Raw genomic sequence first — 19,460 nt, 5'->3', positions numbered from 1 at the left:
TCCACGTCTCTCCAAAACTGATGAGGGGATTCCATGTCCCTCCAGAAGGGAGGATCGGAATGTCTCCTGAAACTCCCGGCCCATGGTCCTCCAGTGTGTCCACTTAGACTGCGTCGGGCACTGCCAGAATTTCAGAAATGAGCTCACACAGAAAAAAGATGGAACGAACAGACACTAACCGTGGCCAGTCAGGCTCTCCAGGTCGGGGGTCCCTTGGGGGTCTTGGGGATCCTGGACGAGCCCCCAAATGTTATGCCCAGAATTCGTGATCCCCAAAGACCGCCAGGGAGCCGAGTCCGATGCAAAAGCAAAAGAGCCTTTATTCGAGCTAGCTCGAGCTCAATCCCCTACCTGCACTGACGCAGTGGTGAGATACCAGGGGAGAGAGAGCGAGTTTCAAAAGGACAAAGGTTTTATTGGGGCCTAGGGGCAGTTGGTGAGGTAATGGCTGTGGCCTCAGCCGATTGGCTGGGGAAGGGTCGGAGTCCTGTTAGGCAGGTGAGTGGGAGGTTACCCAAGGGGAGGAGGCGTGGTCAAAGTGAAGGACACAGAACAAGATGGAGTCGGCCAGTGTAGGCCCACCCTTTCAGGTAGCAGGGAGTCATAGAATCTGGAGCAGTCTCCAGGCTCTCAGCTGTCGGCACAGACCCAGATGTGGGGCTGCAACCCATGAACTGTGAGATCATGATCTGAGCTGAAGTCAGATGCTTAACTGACTGAGCCACCCAGGCACCCCAAAAGTTTATTTATTTATTTTTGAGAGAGAGAGAGAGCACAGGGAAGGGGGGAGAGAGAGAGAGAGAGAATCCCAAGCAGGCTCTGTGCGGCCATTGTGGAGCCCAATGTGGGGCTTGAACTCACAAACTGTGAGATCATGACCTGAGTCAAAGTCAGATGCTTAACCGACTGAGTCACCCAGGTGTCCCTTCATTTTCTTCTTTGTAAGTGGGGTAATAGAAGTGAACCTGCCAGGGGTGAGGGTAAGATAACATGTGCATTTTACATAGTACCTCCTGAGAGCAACTCAGAGCAGACCATGGCCTGAGCAGACCATGGCCTGGGTCAGGAAGATGCCCCCACAATGAGAAGAAGGTTGGATGAGACATGAGCAGTGGGACCTGCTTAGAGGCCATTGCAGCTGTCAGTATGAGAGACAGTGAGCTAAGCTTCTGTGAAGCCAGAACTGAAGCAGTTCCTCAGGCCACAGTGAGAAAAGGGGAAAATGGATTTGAGAGACTTGCCTGTTGGATGGGGAGGCTCACAGGAGGGAAGAGAAGAGGCCAGTGAGGTCCCCCCCTGACTCCTGGCAGTCTGTGTGCACATGGACTGTGGTGAAAAGCCGGGAGAAGGTTTGGGGATGCACAGAGATTATGAGCTTACTGCCGAAGGAGATGTGTCGTTGGGAGGGCCTCTGAGCAGAAAATGTGTATACTAATCACATTTTGGCAGAGTCTGCATTTTTAGAGAGATGAACTTACCCATGCTATTCTTTTAACAAATTATGGTGAACATCACTAAAGATTAGGGAAATGCAAATCAAAACCACAATGAGCTATCACTTCACACCTGTCAGAATGGCTAGTATTAAAAACACAAGAAACAAGTGTTGGCATGGATGTGGAGAAAAAGGAACCATTGTGCACTGCTGGTGGGAATGCAAACTGGTGCAGCCACTGTGGAAAACAGTATGGAGGTTCCTCAAAAACTTAAAAATAGAACTACCATATGCACTAATAATTCCACTACTGGGTATTTACCCAACGAAAATGGAAACACTAATTTGAAAGATATATGTACCACTATGTTTATAGCAGCATTATTTATAATAGCCAAGATATGGAAGCGACCCAAGTGTTCACTGATAAAGGAATGGATAAAGAAGATGTGGTGTACACACACACACACACACACACACACACACCCCAAAATGTTACTCAGCCATGAAAAGAATGAAATCTTGCCATTTGCAACAACATGGATGGATCTAGAGAGTATGATGCTAAGTGAAATAAGTCAGTCAGAGAAAGACAAATACCACATGATTTAATTCATAAGTGGAATTTAAGAAACAAAACAAATGAACAAAGAAAAAGAAAGAAGCAAAAAAGCCAGACTTATAAATATAGAAAATAAACTGGTGTTTGCTAGAGGGGAGGTAAGTGGGGGGATGGGTGAAACAGGTGAAGGGGATTAAGAGTACACTTATCATGATGAGCACTGAGTAATGTATAGAATTGTTGAATCACTATATCATATACCTGAAACTAATATAACATTACATGCTAACTACACTGGGATTTAAAAATTATGGCAAAATATACATAACATAAAATTTACTAACCATTTTAAAGCAGACAGTTCAGTGCATTAAGCACATCCACACTGTTGTGCAACCATCAGCATCAGCCCTCTCCAGAACTTTCTATCTTCCCAAACTGAAACTCTGTACCCATTGAACACTAACTCCCCACTCCTCCACCTCCCAGCTCCTGGCATCTCCCATTCTACTTTCTGTCTCTATGAATTTGACTGCTCTAGGAGCCTCATGTAAATGAAGTCCTAGAATATTTGTCCTTTTGTGACTGGTTTATTTCACTTAGCCTATGTCTTCAAGGATCATCCATATTGTAGCATGTGTTCAAATCTCCTCCCTTCTAAAGGTTGAATAATATTCTATTGTATACATCAAGCACATTTTGTTTATCTACTCATCTGTCAATGGATATTTGGGTGGCTTCCACCTTTTGGTTACTGTTGCTATGAACATGGGCATACAAATACCTACTCATATCCTTGCCTTCAGTTCTTTTGTGTATATATTTAGAAGTGGAATTGCTGGATCACATTGTAAATACATGTTTAATTTTTTTTAAAAACCACTATTTGGTTTTTCATAGCAGTTACATCATTTTGCATTCCAACCAGCAATGCACAAGGGTTTGATTTCTCCACATCCTCACCAAGATGTTACTTGTTATATTTTGTTTTGTTTTTCTCACTAAACTTTTGTTTTAATGGGGCTCAAAAATCTGTGACAGATTTTTGGTCAAGTTGTTTCCATTAAAAAGTACTGATTTAAAAAACTAATAACTTAAATTGCCACACACACACACACACACACACACACACACACCATTCTCCTTTTCTTCTGAAGGTTTTAGATGCACTGTTATCATTAACCAGTCTTTTACTATTAAACTTAAGTGGTCAATTGACACAAATAGTTCTGAGACCATTCTTTTACCACTGATTAAAACTGAGGAGGCAGGTATTGGGAATAATACTCATTTAGGTTTCTGAGCTTTCTAGTGACCTTGCCAGCTTCAGCTGCCTTTTTGTCCACTGCTTTGATGACACCTACAGCAACCGTCTGTCTCATGTCATGAACAGCAAAATGGCTCAGAGGAGGATAGTCAGAGAAGCTCTCAACACACATGGGCTTGCCAAGAACCATATCAACGATGGCAGCACCACCAGATTTCAAGGACTTGTGGCCATCTTCCAGCTTCTTCCCAGGGTGATGATCAATCTCCTTCAGCTCAGCAAATTTGTGAGCAGTGTGAGTATAGGTGCATATCCAGCACTGATTTCGCCTGGATAGTTCAGGATAATCACCTGAGCTGTGAAGCCAGCTGCTTCTATTGGTGGGTCATTTTTGCTGTTACCAGCCACAGTACCAAGAGAAACATTTTTGACAGACACGTTGTTGACCTTGAAGCCTACACTGTACCCAGGAAGAGCTTAACTTAAAGCCTCGTGGTGCACTTCAACAAACTTTGCTTCAGTTGTAACACTGACTAAAGCAAAGGTGGCCACCATGCCAGGTTTGAGAATACCAGTCTCCACTTGGCCCCCAGGGACAGTACCAATATCACCAATTTTATGGACATCCTGGAGGGGCAAAGTCTCCTCAGTTGGACGAGTTGGTGGCAGGATGCAATCCAGAGCTTCAAGCAGTGTGGTTCCACCGGTATTTCCATTTTTATGGGGGACTTTCCATCCCTTGAACCAGGGCAAGTCAGCATTTGGCATATTGTCACCATTCCAACCAAAAAGTGGCACAAGTGCTACTATGTTGGTTGTAGCCAATTTTCCTAATGTAGGTGCTGACTTCCTTAACGATTTCCTCGTATCTTTTATGGCTGTATGGTGGCTCAGTGGAATCCATTTTGTTAACACCATTAATTAGTTTCACACTCATGTGTAAGCCAGAAAGGCATGCTCACAGGTCTACCCCTATGTGGAGACACATGCTTCAAATTCACACCAGCAGCAACAGGACAGCATGGTCAGCCTGAGATGTGCCTGTAATCACGTTTTTGATTAAGTCTCTGTGTCTTCCTGGCATCAGTGATGGTCACATAAAACCTGCTGGTCTTGAATCTCCACAGGGCAATATCAATGGTGACACCACGTTCATGTGCAGCTTTCAAGACCCAGGCATACTTGAAGGAGTCTTTCCCATGTCAGCAGCCTCATTCTCAAAATTTTCAGTAGTTCTTTTGTCAATCCCACCACATTCATAGATCACATAGCGAGTAGTGGTAGACTTGCCCGAATCTACGTGTCCAATGATGGGGATGTTGATAGGAGTTTTTACCTTTCTCATTTTGATTTAGTTTTAGTGGTGGTTTTCATGACACCTGTGTTCTTGTGGCCAATTAGTTATGAGAAAAACTGTTTTGTTTTGTTTTTAATAATAGCCATCCAAAATGATGTGAAGTGATTTCTCATTGGTTTTGATTTACATTTCTCTAATGATTAGTGGTGTTGAGAATCCTTCCTTGTACTTGTGGGCTATTTGTATATCTTCTTTGGAGAAATGACTATTTGAGTCCCTTGTCCATGTTTTGAATAGGGTTGTTTGTTTTTTGTTGTTGAGGTGTAGGAATTCTTTATATATTCTGTACATTAGTCCCTTATCTGGTAATTTGCAAATATTATTTCCCATTCTGTGGGTTGCCCTTTTACTCTCTTAATAGTGCCCTTTGATAACATTACATTTCTTAGGTTTGAGGAAGGCTAAATTAAAACTTGTTGCCAATGTTTTTTGTGTCATATGTTACTTCTTGTACCATGTTACTTCTTGTATCATATAAGAAAGAGTCAGATTGTTATGCTAAGCTTCTGGGATAATGTTGCAACTGTATGTCTGAGCAAATCTACTTTATTATTCTGTTGGGTTAATTACTAGGCATATGGATGTACAATGCCAAGCTTTAGATCCTTGTAGCTTCCCTTTTGAATTTTCTTATGTGTATCAGTGATACCATTAATCTTCTGGTTCCTAGGCCTGAAAGTACTCATTCTTGACTCCCTCTCCCTCTCTCTTCATTGGCAGCTATAGAAACTGGGAAATTGTTTCCCTTATCCTCCTGGGTAGCTAGACTACATTTCGCAGTCTTCCAGCAGGTGCATGAATGAGCTCTGGCCAAAAAAACACGGGCAGGGGTATGTTAACTACCTTCTGGGCTGGCAGTAAAAGCTTCTATAAAACTCTTCATGCTGTCTCTATTCCCTCATCTTCCTGCCATATGTGGAGTGGAGACACATCCAGTGGAGGACAATGTGGACTATGTTGGAGCCACAAGGTAGAAGGGACATGGGTCCCTGAATGACTGCATGGATCAAGTCTCTCCATTCACCCACATCATACCGTGATGTGAGTGAGAAATAAACCTTTGGTGTTAAGCCATTTAGATTCTGTGGGTTTTGTTACAGTAGCTGTCCTGTAAAGATAGATCCTCCAACCATTCCAAAGTCCTGTCAAGGTTATCTTCATAATGTGTCTTCCTGTCCCCTCCTTCCCACACCTATTTAGACTTAGTCTTCTTGCTGCTCCCCTCACCCCTAAACTACTAGAATGGTTTATTCACTGGATTACCTGGTTCTAATCTTTTCTCCTCTAGTTCACTATTCACATGCACAGAAAATAAATATATCTAAGAAGATAAATGTTTTATATGCTTTTGTTTATAGACCTGTCTTATACAGGGTCTTTCCCCATAGGATACCTTCTTTCCTCTCCTACCCTCATCCATGGAAGACTAATTGTCCTTCATGCATTCAGGCTTACTTTTTCTTTCATTCTTTCATTGTTTTTTTCTTTTCTTTCTTTTTGTCTCTCTTTATCCCTTCCTTCCTCCCTCCCTCCCTCCCTCCCTCCCTCCCTTTCTTCTTTCCTTCCTCTCTCTCTGTCTCTTTCTTTCTTTTTAAATCTTCATTCCATGTATTCTTCCTCTTATCTCCTTATCTAAGGCTTAACCATCCTTCAAGTTCAAGTGTTTTCCCTCCTCCAGGAAGCCTTCTGTGAATTCCTGTCTTACTCTCTGTCTCATACCTTTGGTACTAGATATATATTACTCTTTATACATATAGTTCCATGCTTAATGAATGTCTTCAGCCAAACCAGAGATTCTTCACTTTGGGTTCATCAACAGGATATGTGAATCCCTGAAATTATGTCCCAAATTCTGTGTATGCACATGTGTGTATTGTGTTGTTTTGAAGCAGGACTGAACTCACTGACTTCACACGTCCCTTGCAGCATTGCAAGTCCATGACTCTGGGCTATCCATTGTCCCTAGAAAACAATTCATGGGAGCAGAAACAGGTATGACTCCTCAGAGGTGAGAAAAGCTTGGGTGAAGCCTCACATAGGAAGCCTTTGTACTCTTTCTCCTTTAACAGGGACCACTACCTGCCACCTGCCAGGAAGAGGGGTCAGGAACTCCTGCCATGGAGTGACTCCTGTCCCTCACACAGCCTCATACTAGCCTTGTTCCTTTCAGTTCACACAAGGCAGGTGGTTTGTGGAGTTGACCAGAATAGGCCAGGGTCTCTCTGGCTTACTTTACCCACCTTAGAGCTCAGGGGTGGGAGGGCTAGTTCTTGCCAGATGCTGGGGCAGGGGAAGACCTCCCCTGTCCTGGTCATTTCCCTGAGATAATTCCATGCTAGCCAGCAGCCTGTCTTTCCATGGGTTCATCTCCATACTTGTAAGATTTGTCTCCTGTCTAAGGTCCCATGTTCTAGGCCTGGTGGCCTTTGACACTCACCCTTCCCGAGGTAGCCCTGGCACAGCCCCCCGGATCTGTCTCCTCTGTAGTTCTTACTGTTTGCTCAGCATCCAATCCTGGCAGCCAGCAGAGCGCCTCACTAGCTTTCCCTCTACAGCTCTTTGAATGTTTAATACATTCTTAATTAAAAGCTGGGCACCTCATCTATTTCTGTCAATTGCTTCTCTGTCGTGAAGGAAAGAGGCCTACAGGAGGTAAATGTCAGCCCTGCACCCCGCCCTCATTTAACACTCACAACTACACACCTGTATGTGTGTATGTGCATGCGTGCGCATGCACACACTCACACACACACATGCAGAGCAATAGGACTCGGTACTCTATTTACATAATACTATTGACATTTTGAGGCTAAAATTATGTATGCTACTTTAATTTGCTGTTAAATTAAATTATGAATGTTTGGAACGTAGTAATTTCTTTTGTTCTATGAACAGATTGTTTTATATATCTGCCTATATTACCAAGTTATTAATTTAATGATTTCATAATAGCAGCTCATTCCTCTGGGTAATATAAAGGCTGAAGTGCATGCTCCATACAGCACAGGCAGACGCTGCTTGCCCTACATGAATTGAAGGTTTTAGGAATAAAGATATTAGTTTTGGCAGAATGTTTAAGTGTGCATAGGAAAACCGGAGGGATGTGTCAGGTCAGCTCTAGCTTCCCAATCTCGTTTTAAAAAGGCAGGACATGGTCCATTGCCCATGAGACCAAATGAAAAATAATTTTCTTAAATAAAGTCAAGCACCTGGCTGATGGTTGGTGAGTCTGAGAGCTGCTGCCTGCCTGTTCACTCTCGTAGCCCTGGACCCAGTGCAGCTTTTCTTGCAACCTTTCCTCTTGCAGGTCTGTGGAGCTCTTACCCCATCAGCCACCTGGCAATGTGCTGCCATGGTGACAGAGCATTGGCTCGATCATCCTAGTCCTTGCTGGCATCCAACTCTCTTGTGAGCAAAGGGCAAAAGGGCCAGGTGCAGTATGGTGAGGGGAATGAACATGGAGTCTGGATTCTGAAGAGACTTCCTCCATCCCTGGGACTTGCAGCTTGGGATCTCTGAGCCCCAGTTCCCTACTCAATAAAATGGGGGCACTGAGATCACCTACCCAACCGATTTTGCAGGAGTTGTGTGGTTCAAACAATGAAGGAGATGAGGAAGAGGAAATGCTTTGTAATCAGGAATGGAGAGGGCTCTTTGGGGGCTGCAGTTGTGTGGGATGTGGGCAGGTACCACTAATTACTACACATAATGATAGAGTGACAGTCTTCATAATTTCCCATATAGCCTTGGGGGACTCACTGCTTATTGCTTTCTGGGCTTCAGTTCCTTCGGTTGATATCTGAGATTTGAGCTAGGTGTTTCCAAGGTCCTCCCACTCCTGGCAGTTTTGGACTCTATGATTTTTCAGGAGAAACCACCAAAATGTTTCATTTTAGCTGGGAAGCCAATAATGACAGTAGAGACTTACAAGGACTCCCAGCACATCCAGTGGTTCAATAAACATTGAGCACCTCTAACTTAACAACAACTGATTTAGAGCTGTAGATACAATGGTCCCCAAAATTAGGCATCAAGGTGGTGGTCTAATGGGAATCAGACACCTACACAGGTGTTTGGGTTACCCCGTGGTGATGGGGGCACACACCCATCCCAGACTGGGGCCAGGAAAGGTGTCAGGAAGCTTAGGCTAAGATCTCAACGTTGACTATGGGTCAGCCATGTATGGAGGAGGTGGGGATGGGAATGGCAAAGATGTTTCCGGAAGAAGTAGAAGCACATGAGAGATGTAGGAGAGTAAAACACAGTCTGGCTGAGCTATCCAGCCTGGGATCATGGGGACAGTAGTGAGGTGCCAGGCTTGGAGGGATCAGCAGGGGCCATATGTGGCAGACATTGAGAGTCTCATCAGGCAAAAGGCAACTGGGGAGCCATTGAAGGAGGAAAGCATCAGATCAGTGCTCTAGAAGGAAGACATGGCTGCTGTGGGGAGAACAGTTTGGAAGAGGGACATACTGGAGGCGAGGAGGCCAGGTAGGAGACTGTTGCAGTAATCAAGGTGGCAGACAATGAGGGCTTGATTTAGGTAGTGCAGTGCAGTGGGGAAAAGTGCATAGATGTGGGAGGTGCTCAGAAGGTAGAATGGATAATGGGGATCCTGTTGGTTAGAAGAAGACAAAGTAGAGAGCTGCTGTAGAGGTACAGCTAACAAACGTCTTTGCAGTGGCCCTTGGCTCTTCGGTTTCAACCCTTTCTGCCTCTTCCATCATTTCTCAAAAGGGAACGCTGATGTCAACTTCTCCTCCCACAGCCGACACACAGGGGCACAATAAATGGTGTAAACCCATTTATTCGGATGTGCATAGACACACACACAGGTCTAGCTGCTCTGTGTGCTCAGTAGGGTAGGTAAAAAATTCTTCTCTGCAGAGCTGACAGATTGCCAAGTCAAAAACAATGTCACTGCTGACACTTTCTTTACTGGTTTTTTTCTTTTTTTTGTCTCTGCATGTCACCTCTATGAAATATTCCTGATTTCCTCAAGAAAAAAAATGAATTCCTTTGTTCTGTGCTTTGTCTATAGCTTTTGTTATTGTCTCTGTTTTCATGTTAGTTTCAGGCACAGTAGTGCATCTTCATTTCTGGATTCCTAGTGCCTAGTACCATGTCAGGCATGGCTACAATCATCACTTGTTTTCTAAGTTTATCTATTTTTGAGAGACAGAGAGAGACAGAGTGTGAGCAGGGGAGCAGCAGAGAAAGAGGGAGACACAGAATTTGAAGCAGGCTCCAGGCTCTGAGCTGTCAACACAGAGCCCGATGCAGGGTTTGAACCCACAAATGGGAGCTCATGACCTGAGTTGAAGTCATACACTGAACTGACTGAGCTACCCAGGCACCTCTACAATCATCACTTTTGGATGACTGATAAGTCAGTGGACCCCAAGGGCACTGGATCTGATCCCTCATGAAGGGAATTTTGGGTTACTCTTACCAAATTGCCTCAGAAAAAGTCTGGAATTGGGGCACCTGGGTGGCTCAGTTGGTTAATGGTCAGACTTTGGCTCAGGTCACTATCTTACAGTTTGTGGGCTTGAGCCCCATTTCAGGCTCTGTGCTGACAGCTCAGAGCTTGGAGCCTTTTTTGGATTCTGTGTCTCCCTCTCTCTCTGCCCTTCCCCCACTCTTGCTCTCTCTCTCTCTCTCTCTCTCTCTGTCTCTCTTTCAAAAATAAATAATAAAACATTAAAAAAAGTAAGAAATTAAAAAAAAAAGAAAAAGTCTGGATCTCCTGTCTTGAGCTGTGAGACACTAAGGCACCAGAATCTGTTACTAAGCATCCTCCTCAATTGTAGAAGTGCCAAAGCCAGACCACTTTGGGGTCACAGGGAAGAGTTCCAAAATGGTTGATTTGTAAATGTAAATAGATGTTGGCTCACTTGTTATTTGGAGGTGGGAAAGATTGAGACATAAAGGGAAAGAGAGAAGGAGGGTTGCCTAGGCTTAGGTGGGAGAGGGTAGGAGCTATAAAAGAGGGAAGGGATGCCTGCTCAGGCACAAGATGGAGAGATAATTCAGATTAAAAAGGGCAGGGAGGGTGACAAGGACTATGTGGAAGAGCTCAGGGTAAGCTAGGAGCCAGGGCTGGAATGGAAGATGAGCAGTTGACAGTGATTTGTCCCAAGCACATAGGGGAGGAAATCAGTATAGGATTTGTCAACTAGAATTCAGGAGGACAACTCTTTGGGACATCAGGGGAGACAGAGAACAGGAGAGAGCTTGCACTGAAGCATCCATAAGGACCAGATGTGATTGTTTTGTTAATGGTTGTGTACGTATGCCTGAGGTTGGCACTTCATAGGTGATCAATGAAAGTGGGTGAATTCTGGGTGCTGTCTTTGAGAACCATGCAGACAGAGGTGGAGGAAAGAAGGATGCCAGAGGGTGGGAGTAGTGTGCAGTCCCCTGGATCTGGACTGGCCTATTGGAAAAGGAGGGTAGAGGCAGATTCATGGTCCTGGGTTGCATTTCAAGACATTTCCAGCTGGATTTCAAGAATCATCTGCCAGTGGTAAATTATTGCCTTTGCACTAAGCATCATGGACTGAGACAATGCTGGTTCACAGGCCCTTACAGGAAGGGCACTAGGCAGGAATTGGGGTCAAGGCTGTGGATCAGGGTTTCCTAAAGAAGGAGGTAGGAGTGGAGTGGTCTCCAGGGAAGTGCATGGGGAGCCCTGATTTTTAATGCAAAATGTAGAGTTTTTGTGCTACACAAAAAGACCACCTTTGTGGATAAGAATGGAGGTGAGGGGTAGGTTATGGTAGAACACCCTATACCTAGGGTGAAGAGTGTCTGCCTTTCCACAGTCTCCAAAGAAAAATCCTGGAGACTTGTGGAGGCCATTTGGAGCACTTCGAAGTCTGGAGCCTTGGGCTATTTAATGTTTCCAGCAATGAACTAGATGATGAAACAGAGCACGCTCATTAATTTCATAGATGACACCATGCTGAGGCTGGAGGGGCACCTTGGAGGATTGGATTAGAATTCAAATTGACTCCAGTAGGTTTTAGAGATTGGTCAGAAACCAACCAGATGAGATTCTGAAAGGACAAGGGCAAAGCGAGAAAAGGCAGTCACATGAATGGTTTGCTGCATCCCAACTCTGCCTGAAACCCGAAAACTTTCTTGGCCTCCCTGCCTGATTCATCACGGCTGATGTGTGTACACAGCTGGCAATGAACTTGCACTGTTCTCTCTTTTGAGTCTTGTGATAACCCTCTGAGAGAGGAATGGCTATGAGTAAGTTCATGGGGGTTCAGAGATGTTAAAAAATCTGCCCAAGGCCACACAGCTGATAGGTGTCAAAGCCAGATGCAAATTGCATTAGCACTTTACAGAACTCATCCAACACTTACCTCAGAGCTCTACAGTGTCATCTGATCCTCGACCTCATTCTGAGCTAACATCCCTTGATCCTTCCCCTTGCTCCCAGGACAGCCCCCATTCCCTCTCCAGCATCTTATTCTTTGATCAGCCAAGATCCTGGGGTGCATCAGTTCAACCCAATTCTTATGAGTGCCCATACTTATCAAAAACTTGGATTCATTCCCGTTGGACAAGACCCACTCTGTTGACCCACTTTGTGTCAATCCAACTATGCCCACCTGGCTTGCTGAGAGGGCTTGGAGGGAATTGAATCTCTGGGTGGGTGGAGACACTACAGATGCACCTGCCAGGCCCTCAGTTCTGCTTGGCAACAGCCTTTATGTATCTCTGGTCAGTTCATTCTCCTCAAGGTCCTCACCTCATTACTGGCCCATTTATTATTGTGATGATTCTATTCAAGACAAGATGGGGGTCATTTGGCATAAACTCCCCCAGCTCCCTCTTCTCATTATCTTTCAACCCATCCAAGTGTGCATCAACCTTCACCTTCCATCCTCTTGGCTCAGGGCAAGGAATGGTTTTTCTGTCCGCTCATCTTTGCTGTGCCCCCAGCCTTCCCCATGTCATGCACTCCTCCAGGCACCCTGCTTTGTAGTTTCCTTCCTCCCAGTCCTTAACCATGCTCTAGCTGGGGCCAACTTATAACACTCCCCATAGATGGGAAGGTGGGGGTGGAGTGGGGGGTGAAGATCGTAGATATCTGCTGCTGTGGTGCCAGTGATGTTCTGGTTCTCGGGTTACATGAGTGTTTGTGGGCACTTTAAATATATGCTATCACAAGTAGCCACTATTATATAATTTAAACAATGAAATTTGATAAGAATAGTTCTCCTTCCCCCAGGCTATAGCACCTTGTTCTTTTTAGTGAAGTTCCTGGAAGACCATCTAGCTTATCTCCGACTTCATTTCTTGTTTCCTCTTTAAACTACCATTCTTCTGACAAAAGTCTCTTGTGACCACTCATGTCTCTGTGCAGCCCACACCTTGCCTGGCTTCCCGTTGTGTTAATTAATTAGCCACTCATCTTCTGAAACTCCTTAGACCCCAGCCATTGCTCTGTCCTGGTTCTGTCTCCCCTGAGCTTGGTGCCCAGTATCTCCTAGTATCTTTGCTGGCTCCTCTTTTTCTGCTGAGTGTATTCATGTCTGTAATCTTCCAGAGTCCTGTCTCAGCGTCTTCCTTCCTTTTCCTTTTTTTTCTTAAATGGTTATTTATTTTGGCGAGAGAGGAGGGTGATGGGACAGGGGATCTGAAGTGGGCTCTGTGCTGATAGCAGAGGGCCTGATGCAGGGCTCAAACCCATGAACCATGAGTTCATGACCTGAGCTGAAGTCAGACGCTTAACAGACTGAGCCACCCAGGCACCCCCTTCCTTCTCTTTCTTTCCACCCCTTCACCAGACCACGGTTCTCTCATGGCTTCACCTCCACTCACTTGCACACATATCTGGTGGCCACATGGTCTCTCTTGCACCACAAGCCTTACCTAAACCACTATCAGGTAGCTCCCTCCATTTCTTCCCCTCCCACCCAACCTGCCCCTGACTGGATCCATTTTATTACCACATTCAACTTGCCATCCTGCTGGGTGCCAGCCCCTAGGAGTTAGACTCCTCCATCTTTCTCACTTTCCTCACATCAAATTGAGGGCTGACTTCCTCCCCAGAGTCATGGTCTCTGTTCATGGTCACAGTTTCCTAATTGATCCCCTTGTCCTAGCCTTCCTCCTATTAGTGCAGGGCTGATCTTGCCAACATGTAGAAATTACCATGTTAACCCCCTGCTTAAATCCTGAATTTCCTCCCTTTTGCCTACAAGCCTGAGTCCAGATTCCCTAGCTCATTCTCCCCTAACCTGATGCCATCTGCCTCTTTGCTGACAATTCCTGCCTTTGCTATACTTGGCTGCTTACAGGTCCCAAGGACGCCATACTCTTCAACCACTGTGCCTTTGCACATGTTGTGCATGTGGCTCAAATGCCCTTCCCCTCATTTGCTACCTGGAAGTGTTACTGAAACCCTCTCGCTTCCCACTGGGGGCAGCAGCACCATGAAGGGATTAAATGTGATGATCCTGGAGTCACGATGCCAGGGCTCAGATCCTGGTTTCTCCCTTTTCAGTGCTATGACTTGGGTCACATACCCTGAGCTCACTCTTCCTTTCTATAAAGTGGAAATGAGGAAAGTGTCTACTGTGTAGGATAGTTGTGACGATTAACTGATCCCTGTGTTAAGTACCTGTCCTCGTGCTCAGTGAACAGAAATTCGTACTTCTTACTGGCCCTTAGTAATGCTGGAGGGGTCCTGTTTGCCCTCTAAGATATAAGTCTGATGCTATCTGCTCTGTGCTCCCTGACCTTCCAGATTTAATTTTACCACTTGTTGATCCTGAGAATGCAATTATGACTGTTTGTCTCTCTCAATACACTGTACATTCTTCATGTTGTAGTCCCCAGAGTCTGAGACTAATGTTAGATGAACCTCTCGCTCATGTCTCAAAGAGGCTTAGTTATGTAAGGGCTACTGTGATTTTGGACAAATTATCTGATCCAGTTTACTCGTGTACAGACTGAGGCTACTGTGGAAGAGATGTTGGATTCTGAAAGGGAGCTCTTAAATTGGAAGCAAAGTTCATCTGTGAGCCTAAATCCCTAAAGTGATCGGGATGGAATAGCTAGAAATCAGGACTAGTCAGAAGTGTATACATGGCTCGTTAGGAGTGTGGCTGCGGACAGGGCAGGGAAGCATGTCACAGAGCAAGCATGCGGGCCTGTGCGTGCCGGTGCACCGGCTGTGCAGAGCGCAATGGGCCGCCAGGCTCTGTCTCACTGCTCTCTGCCCCAGCAGCTGGTCGTGGGTAGCTGCAGCTGGCCTGGCCTGCCTTCCTAACAGTGATCTCAGGGGGCAAAAGTCATGTTGCTGCAGTAAAGACCAAAATGCTAGCTTCACTGACAGTCATGGGAGAGGCTTCCCAGATAGACAGGCAGCCTTTGTGGGCCTCCCGAGCACACAGGGCTTGTGTGTTGCCTGCAGGGCTGCCAGCACATTCTTGGGCCTGGGCTGGGCTGGGAAACAGCTGACGCCAGCCCTTGGCAGGTGCCCATCCTGCCTCCACCTCTGCAGGCTGCTGGCTGATGCTCTCTGCCCCAGCTCCCTGGGTAGGGTGGGAGACCGGGGTACAGAGTGCTTACTCTTGTCCACAGCCAGGATTCGCTCTGCCAGGCTGTAGTGTCTTCTGCCTACCGGGCTCTGGTCTGCCTGCTGTAGGCCCCTCCGTGTCTCCTCTCCAGCGCCCTTTATGGGTTCAGGGTGTGTCCTCAACTGGGGCTACAGAACCAGCTAGGAAAGCAGTTCTGCCGTCTGCTTGCTGGCACTCCTCCTGCCTCATGCCGTGACTGATTTCAGTCCTGCTGGGGCTGGCCCTGGCCCTTCCTTATGGCCCTGTTGGAATTTCGTGACCCGCCTATGGATGGCTCCTTTGGGTCCCCACCTGCAGCACATTCCTGAATCTCTATTCTCCACCTGCACATTGGAGGTGCTGACCTCACTCCCAGAGAAGGCCTGGGCCTGATGCCTTCACCTCTTTTGGGCAGAGGCAGTTGCTATACTCAACCCGGTCCTTGCACGTACTCATCCGACATTGTCTCCTGTTTCTTCAGCACAGAAGTGGCTTCCCTGCCACCTGAACTTCAGGCACAGCCTATCTCCTGATCTATAAATGATCTGGTGGGCTTGTGTAGTGCGGTGTAGTCGGGACCATGGAGGGGATGACCCTGAACACCAGGCAGGAGAGCACTGTGGCAAGAGGGAATTTGAGGCTTCTGGGTAAAGGGACGTGTCCTGGGAGGGAAATGGCAGCTTCAGCTGTGTGCCCATGGCTGCCAATTAACAATACGAGCCAGGTGAAGACTGTAGGGAGAGGAGGAGCGTGCCCCGAGGCTACCCCAGATGCCCGTTGGAGCATTTGAAGCTGTGCCATGCTCAAGCCCGGCTGACTTGTCATCTTCCATGTGGCCTTGCAGGATGAAGACATTGAAGCCTGCCTCCTCCTAATGACCTTCAGCAGAGAACCCAAGTCAGCTTCTGAGGCAGACATGTCTCCACGTCAGCCCTGCCACCACCCAGGCAATTAACTGCTGCTGTAATTCTGGGTTTCTGTCCCCATGGGCCCCCCTTCCCAACAACCATGTTGAACAAGACTCTTTATAGGAGAAAGGAAAGTGACTGTCTGGTCTGGCAGCAGAGGCAGCCAGGCTGAGAGATGACAGGAGTCTGAACGAAGGGGCTGTGTGGTTTTAATCACTACAGATGCTGTTCTGGGAGCAGATGTAAGACAGCTCCCAGAGAGCATCTGGGGGCCACAGCACCCTGAGGATAAGTGAGGATGACACCCAGAAGACAGGGTATTCTCCCGGATCACTATCCCCCTGGGGCTGGCCCCAGGCTCTGCCAATTACCTCCCTGGCTTACTGGGCTCTGCTGTTGGGGAGGGGGCCTGAACTAACCCTGTCCAGGGCACCTTACCAGTGAATTTGAGGGTGCCTCTGTGCCCGGGGTGCTGGGAGGCTGAGTAGTGACCTCTGGGGAGCGCAGATCCCTGCAGTCCACATTGGGGGCCCTCCCTGGAGTTGTTTCCTGCCATGTAGCAGTGGAACATCATGCTTGGTTAATCAGCAGCCACGGCTGACCCTGGGAGGAAGGTCTCAGAGGAGAGAGCCTATTTTGAGCTGGTGAAATGATTAGTGGTACCAATCACACGTTCTCAGCCCAGACCCTCATGGCCTACTTACAGGCAGTTCCCGAGTTTCCAGGGCCTGCGCACTCCCTTCTTTCCTATTCCTCCTTCTCTTCTCTAAGCCAGCTGCCCTAACTTCCCTTTCTTCCTGCTCTCTCCCCTCCTGTATCCATGGGAAAGGAGACCCTGGAAGCTTCTGAGGGCTCTAGTCTGTTACTTCAGGAACCTCAAAGCTTTAAAATGACTCACAAGCTTCTAAAGCTACATTATCCTGACCTCAAGCTGACCCCAGGCATATTATAAGGGTGCTATAATAAATATGACAAAGAGGGAAGGGCTTGGGGTGCTCATGGGGTGATGAATCCAAGGCTTTTCTTTGGGAAGTGGAGGGGGGCTGGGGGTGAATAAGAGAGGGAGGGGTGGAATAAGCCAAGAGAGGAGAGTCAGAGGAGTTATCCTGCCCTTGGCCTGTTGCCAGATTTCTGGAGGCTGCAGGTGGGCATTTGTTGAGTGACCTAAAAGGTGGAGCTGTGCCCTTGGAGCATGTGGAAGAGGTAGCCCAGGGGCCTGGCATCTCTGGGGACATAGACCAGTGGGCTGATCCTCCGAGTATTTCTCTGGCCTGCCAGGTGAAGGCTGGACACCATCCCCATTCGCTCACTCAACAAATAGCTTTGAGCATCTATTATCTACCAGGCCCTGTACTAGGTGCCTGGTGAAGGTGGGGAGTAGGCAGTACTGTGAAGGAAAAGAAGATGGAACTGGAATGGAAATTAGCAGGTGTTGCCTACTCTAGACTCTCAGAGGATGTGACAGTTAAGCTGAGATGGGAAGAGTGATTAGGGATGAGCAGAGACAAGAGTGGGAGAAGAGTAATAGGTGAGGACATGAACGGAGCCCCTGAGGCCAGCAGGAGTTTGGCTCTTGGGAGCTGAAGGAAGGCCCATGTAGCTGTAGAAAGGCCAGGCTGGTGGGGGGAAGAACAGCCTGGGCATTACAGGCCATGCTAGGGAGTGGATTTTGTCCTTTGAACCAGACAGGCATGCCCATCCTGAGCCTGCTGCCTCTCTGACTCACTGCTTGCTCTGGCCCAGCTCCACTCTGTTTGGCATGGGCTGACCCTGCAAACTGGTTTTCTAGGCTCTGGGTCAGCAGGCTTGCAGCTGGTCTCAGCCAGTGGGAGACATTGGTAGGAGAGGGGGCCAGGAGGGTGAAGCTAGGGTACTTTTCCCTCTTTGCCTTAGGCAGTGTTTCTGACACTGGCTGCATCCCTTCTAGATTTCCAGTTCCTGAGCAGGTCTGCTGGATGTCTAGGCCTGCCAGGTTTTCCTTTGCCCTGCTGGCCCAGGGAAGTTACTGGCTTCCTGTGTTTGCTCATCTCTGGGTTGTCCCATTTTTCCTGTTTGGCTTCTTAGCTTCCTTAAACTCCCTCTGTTTCAAAGACTTACTTATAGAATACTTACATGTGCTAAGGACTCGAGTGACTTTACATATACTAATTCATTTACACCTCTCTTAAAGCTCTATGAAGTAGATTATTCCCATTGTATAAATAGGAAAACTGGGCCACAGAGACATTAAAGTATGTAGCTTGTGAATAGCAAACCCAAGTGTTGAGCCAGGTAGTCCGTCCCCAGAACTTGAGATTTTTTTCTTTTCTTTTCTTTTTTACTTTTTCCTTTCCTTTCCTTTCCTTTCCTTTCCTTTCCTTTCCTTTTCTCTTTCCTCTTTCTTTCTTTCTTTCTTTCTTTCTTTCTTTCTTTCTTTCTTTCTCCCTTCTTTCTCCCTTCTTTCTTTCTTGATAAAGAATCTTAATCATGCCCAGTACAGAGCCAGACATGGGCCATGATCTCATGACCTGAGGTAAGATCATGACCTGAAGTGAAATAAGAGTTGAACACTTTACTGACTAAGCCACCCAGCAGCCCCTGAACTTGAGTTTTTAACCTCTGTACTGTAGGTCTTCACTCTATAAGCCAGGTCTGAATAGTAGACTACACTGGCAAAGCCCAGTTATGAGCATGGTTGTAGAATAAGACTTGAATCTGCATCCTGGCTCCCCTGTGATGGGTTCTGTGATCTTGTGTGAATCATTTCATCGTGGTGAATTTCAGCATGCCCCTCCATTAACATGGTAATAATAAAATCTAGTTCATGGAGTTTTTGTAGGATCAAATAAAGTGATGCATATAAAACATTTGCCACAGCCTGGCATGTAGTAAGTACTGAATGAAGGCTAGCTTTTATTCTTGGTTTTACTTTTATACTCCTTCCCTGACCCAGGAGTCCAGCAGATGTGACTTGGGCAACTGGATCTCACGTTGGGTGGGGCTGCAGCACCATCAGGACTGGGGTGAGCACACTGAGGTTCATGATGCCTGCATCATAATTTTTGTGTTCTGGGGGGGTGGTGTTTTCTTGAAGTCTCATACTGAACCCTCTCTTTCCATGGCTGTCTGCCCTGTGGGGATCTCCTTCTGGCCTGGAGGATTTTGCTGGACTGAATTTGGCCAAGAACACGCAGGCCCGGATCATTGGGCAAGCCTAGCTTGCTGAGAACTTGAAGTAGTTTCTGTTTTTCCTTTTTGTTTTGAATCTCAACAAAATATGAAGTGCACACAGGCGCAATCACACACATACTCACTCATACATGTTTACACACACACACACACACACACACACTGCTAAAATCAATGATC

At 46.7% G+C, this 19,460-nt stretch overlaps 1 pseudogene; it reads right to left on the bottom strand.

Moving 5' to 3' along the window:
- Nucleotides 1-3,250: 3,250 nt before the first annotated feature.
- LOC124521209 (elongation factor 1-alpha 1-like) lies at nucleotides 3,251-4,609 on the bottom strand (annotated as a pseudogene).
- Between the last annotated feature and the right edge of the window lie 14,851 nt (nucleotides 4,610-19,460).

Source organism: Lynx rufus, unplaced genomic scaffold, assembly GCF_022079265.1.
Source record: "Lynx rufus isolate CCGP_SWC_20201006 ecotype Redwood Valley unplaced genomic scaffold, mLynRuf1.p SCAF_3, whole genome shotgun sequence".
Lineage (NCBI taxonomy): Eukaryota > Metazoa > Chordata > Mammalia > Carnivora > Felidae > Lynx > Lynx rufus.
Note: the sequence above shows the minus strand (reverse complement) of the source record. Positions and strands in the feature narration are given on the sequence as shown.